Raw genomic sequence first — 5,577 nt, 5'->3', positions numbered from 1 at the left:
CTGAATAGACAGCCGCTATAGACATTCAGGGGTGCGACACTCACCACCTCCAAAAGCCCTCTGCCAGATGGTCTCAGGTAAGAACCCCAAGGGCAGGCGGGAAGACACGGTGCCAATGTGCTGGAAGTTTCCAGTCAGGCACCAGTCCTCTCCAAAGACCCCCGTCAGTGCTGTCCTACCCCATGGCCACACATGGGGCGGGAGGTAGGAAATCTGGGCTGGCCTTGGGCTCTGGGAGCAGATGTTAGAGGCTCCAAATGCCAAGTCACCAGGACAGGTGGGGCGGCCGCCCCTCCTCTCCCAGCAGCCTCTTGCAGTCTCTGTGCACTGGACAGTTGGTACTGGGGCGGCCACACACCCAGGGCTGCTGGGCGCATCTCCAGAGCCCAGCACCCACGTGCACATGCCACCTGCAGAGTCTCCTGACTCCAGGAGAGCAGCTGTGCTGGCGCACCGCCCTTTGTGGCCCAGGCCCACCTTCCCTGAGACTGCATGAGCCCCTCACCATTCCTCTGGCTTCCATCCTGTCCCAGCTGGGCCAGGCACCCCCTCACATAGCCGGCCTGCCCTTTCCCCACTTTCGGCTGCATACAGGCCCCAGCTTCGACCTCACTCCGTGCAGTTCAAAGCACGTCTGCCCTGCCCCCTGCTGTACCCGAAACCTTACACGCTTGCCCAGGGTCTAGTCCCCTTCTCTAGGATGGGAGGCGGGATCATGGCAGAGACCATCCGTTGCCATTTGATAAGCACCAAAAGCAGCAAAGTAGAAGCAAGTAGGTGGGACATCAAATTAAAAAGCTTTTGCACAGCAAAGGAAACGACAAAATGAAAAGGCAATCTACAGAATGGGTGAAAATATTTGCAAACCATATATCTGACAAGGGGCTAATAATCCAAAATAAAAAGAACTCACACAACTCCATAGCAAAAAAATCTGATTTTAAAATGAGCAGAGAGGACGTCTGGGTGGCTCAGTCAGTTAAGCATCTGCCTTCAGTTCAGGTCATGGTCCCAGGGTCCTGGGACCGAGTCCCGCATCAGGCTCCCTGCTCTGCAGGGAGTCTGCCTCCCCCTCTGCTCCCCACTTGTGCTCTCTCTCGCTATCTCTGTCTCTCAAATAAATAAATAAAATATTTTTAAAAATAAAAATGAGCAGACGATCGGAATAGACATTTTTCCAGAGAAGACATACAGAGAGCCAACAGACACATAAGAAGATGGTGAACATCACTGATCATGAGGGAAACGCAAATCACAACCACAGTGACATCCCACCTCACCTCTGTCGGAATGGCTAAAATCAGCAACACAGAGATAACAGGTGTCGGTGAAGATGCAGAGAAAGGGGAGCCCTCATGCATGGTTGGTGGAAATGCAAGCTGGTGCAGCCAGTGTGGAAGTCAGTGTGAAGTTTGCTCAAAAAATTAAAAGTAATGGCAATGATCCAGTAATGGCACGTCTGGATATTTCTCTGAGGAAAATGAAAACACTACTTCGAAAAGCTACCTGCACCCCCGCGTTCACTGCAGCATTATTTGCAACAGCAAAGACGTGGAAGCAACCAGTGTCTATGTGTGGAGAAGTGTAGAAAGAAATGTGGTTTCATATGTGATCACAGGATACTGTTCAGCCATAAGAAAGAATGGAACGAGCCATTTGCAAGCACATGGCTGGGCGTGAGAGCCATCGTGCTGAGTGGGGTCGGAGGAAGACAAATAGCACATGACCTCACTTGTATGTGGAGCCTAAAAAACAAAGTCCCAAGTTCAGAGATAAAGAGAAGAGATGGGTGGTTGCCAGACATGGGGTGGGGGTGAAATGGATAAAGAGGGTCAAAAAGAACTCCCAGAATAGCCTTTCCTCCCACTTCTTTCCTGCTGCCATGACCCGTTTTGTTCAGGTCTCGGTTAAGTTCCCTTGTGTCAGAAGCAGAGGTCCAGCCTTGGTCCAGTTCTCGACAATGAGGAGGATACCTGTCGGAAGCTCTTGGATTGGAGAAAGGCAAATGAGAAACGTTCTACCCTGCCCTGCCCCTCACTTCTCTTCTTTGAATGTGACATGCGTGTATGATCTCAGAGCAACTGCAGCCATCTTGTAGTCCTGAGGGTAATGTCAAGAGAATCTCAGAGACCACAGATCTGATGCTACTGAGTCACTGAACTAATCAGCAACCACCTTCCTCCACACTTACAAGGAAAAACAAGCCGCTGCTAGTCAGCGTTTCTATTATAGGAGCAAGGTGCTGGGGAGTACAGAGGAAGGCATGAAGGACAAGGGAGACTTTGTGGCTGAGGCTGCGCATCTGATACCAGCCTTGGAGGGTAGATGTGTGAAGGGCATCCCAGGCTGGGAGTACTGAGGCGCAAGAACACAGAAGCTACAGAAGTCTTCCAGGTTTGGGTAATTCATGTGGAGATTGGAGTGCAGATCTGAATTTCATCTCCTTGGGGTAGATACAAAGGAGCATGATTACTGGATGGTCTGGGAAGAATATGTTTCGTAAGAAGGCGCCAAAATGTCTTCCAAAGTGGCTGCACCGTTTTGGATCACCACCAGCAAGTGGGGGTCCTGCTGGTCCCCTGCTCCCCAGCATTGGCCGTTGCCTGTGGATTCCCGCCATCCTAATAGGTATGTTGAGAAGTGGCCATTTTGATACAGGGATATTCAAAGTGCTCTAAAACACAAATTGTCAAATAGTCTCTTTCTCCAAGATGAAAATAATTGTTTCTTCTTCTGATTAGAAATTAACAAGATAGGGGTGCCTGGGTGGCTCAGTGGGTTAAAGCCTCTGCCTTCGGCTCAGGTCATGATCCCAGGGTCCTGGGATCAAGCCCCACATTGGACTCTCTGCTCAGCAGGGAGCCTGCTTCCCCCTCTCTCTCTGTCCTTTGCCTGCCTCTCTACCTACTTGTGATCTCTGTCAAATAAATAAATAAAATCTTTAAAAAAAAATAAAGTAACAAGATAGCACTGAAGGATAAGACAACACAAAAATTATATGCATATATATATATATGCTTTATATATATTTAAATTACAATTCTGCACGCCAGGGGTGACCATTGGTAAGGTACTTGCTACAATACTTTCCCAGGTCATATTCTGTTGCTGCTTTAGTACCTTTAAAAAAACCTAATGCTCTAGTGACTCATTTCTACAAAAACAGATCCATGTCTTCTTGTTTAGTTGTTGTGAAACATTTTGTTATTAGGATCCTGGATAGTTACTTCATCAACTTACTGTTGATGGCCTTTGGATGATCTTGTGTCCCACTATTAGAGCAGTGCAGCCCTGTGGAATCAGGATTATAGAAACACACGTTAAACTTACTGAATCAAACCAGAGAAATGTTGCTTATGTCAATGAAAGATCAAGGAAAGTCTCAGGCTTGGGGTGTAAGTGGCTCAAAGACTTTATTCTATGCTTTGGATTCTCAGGCTGGCCATCTCCCTCATGGTGACAAGGTGGCTGCCAGAAGCCTTCTCAGAAGAAAAAGCAAGCTCCTTTAAAAAGAAAAAGAATCAGTTCCTGCAAAATCTGAATAAAATCTCATTTTTGCTAATTGACCTGGCTTGGCCATATGTCAACCCTGAGCCAGTCATTATGGCCAGCAGGCTGCTCTGACAGACATGGCAGTGGAGCCCCTTACTAGGGGGATGGTGGCTGCTAGGAGGAGGAAACCACAATGTCCTCATGAACATCTTTATGTACACAAGACACTTCCACTGCATACAGTTGTTTGCAAGGACGGACTCCAAAGAGGATATGCTGACTTAACACATTTGCACATGTACCATCTTCCTCCATAAGCCCAAAGGACTTTTCTCCACCAGTGCAGTGTTGCTCTTTTGATTAGGATCCTGCATTAGGGTTCTCCAGAGAAATAGAACCAACTGGATATGTGTATATACACATATAAGGAATATCATATGTAGATATATCATGTGATTACATGCTCATGTGATTACAGAGGCTGACAAGTCCCAGGATCTGCAGTCCGCGAGCTGGAGATCCAGGAGGGCTGATGATATAATTCTGATCTAAAGGCCACCAGGCTCAGGACCCAAGAAGGACTGGTTTCAGTTCAAGTCTGAAGACAGGAAAAAGCTAATGTCCCAGCTCAGAAACAGTCAAGCAGGAATATTTCCCCTCTTCCTCTGGGGCTTCAGCTTTTTTATTTTGTTCAAGCCTTCAACTGATTGGATGAGGCCCACCCACTTTGGGAGGGCAATCTGCTTTACTCAGTCTGCTGATTTAAATGTTAATCTCATGGAGAAATGCCCTCACAGAGGCAACCAGAATACTATTTGACCAAATGTCTGAGCACCCAATGGTTGAGGCAACTTGACATATAAAATTCACCATCAGAGATACGTCTTCCTGATGATTTTCCCCGGGTTGCCAGAGTCCTGGCGGACACTTTGGAAATGGGACTTTTTCCCTAAGCCAGATCAAAATGCCAACCTTCGGCTTCATCCCCCACTAAGAGGAAGGGGCATTGTGTAAGCATTTGTGCCCTTCCCCACCCTGACCAGAAAGAGGTTTCGCCCCCATTCCATTGCCAAGAGGAAGAGGTGAACTTCAAGTATCAGCTTCTGTGTCCCGTGTGTCATTCCCCAGACCCTTTTACTTTCCTGCCTATGCCTGCCTGTCCTCCACAGAGGGGACCCTGTCCCGGGAGCTCTCAGGCTCGTGGGTGCCCTGTGCAGAGTAATGGGAACAAGGAGGGGCAGTGAGGACCAGCTTGAGATGCCTGAGGCCAGGTGAGCAGAGGAGACCGTTGGGGAGAGAGCCAACCTTGGCTCTGTCACTGTCCCCACCCCTGCTCACTGGCCACAGCACCTGAGGTTTGGATGCCCTTCTGGGGGTGGGTCACCATCTTCCAGGAGGGCAGTTGAGGCCTGGGGAAAGGGCTGCAGGTTCAGGGAGGGACCATCCCCATCCCGCATGCTCAGCGGTGGTGCTTGGGCGCCCCCTGGCAGCCACCAGCCATTTGACAGTTAAGGAAACTGAGGCTGAGGTGTGCACAGTGGAAGTGACAGAAATGGGACATGCGGCCCGGCTCTTTGCACAGTCGGCACCGAGTCCAAGAGAGCTGATGGGACCTCGAAGCGTGTCCAAGGTGTGTGTGGAGCCGTCCTGGGCCCAGCTGACCTGACACCTCCCGGGAATGATGTTGGGTTCTGGGTACCCCACTTGGGGGAAGTCACCAGCAAATGGCATGTCCGGACTGAGAGGCCAGGATGAGGGATGAGTTGGGGGCAGGAGGGCCACGAGGAGTTGGGGTGCCCGGCTTCTGAGGCCGTGGTGTCCCTGTGGTTGGGGACAGACTGTGGGAGTGAATCCCACCTGAGCACATGACTAGAGAGCTGCAGGCCTGTGGGAGAAGATGAGGCGAGCATGGAGACATGTCCCCCAGCCCTGGGTGATGAGGGACAGCATCCTGACCCCCAGCAGGGGAGGGGGAATGAAGTGCAGGGCAGGCAGGGACAGGTGCCTGGGAGAACAAGGTTTGGTTTCCTTGCTGTTTCCCTGGGTCTTTCTAGGTGTTAGTGGCTGCCTCTCCGTTGAGTGGAC

This window comes from Martes martes, assembly GCF_963455335.1.
Source record: "Martes martes genome assembly, chromosome: 15".
NCBI lineage: Eukaryota > Metazoa > Chordata > Mammalia > Carnivora > Mustelidae > Martes > Martes martes.
The sequence above is the reverse complement of the archived record's forward strand: the minus strand, read 5'-3'. Positions refer to the sequence as shown.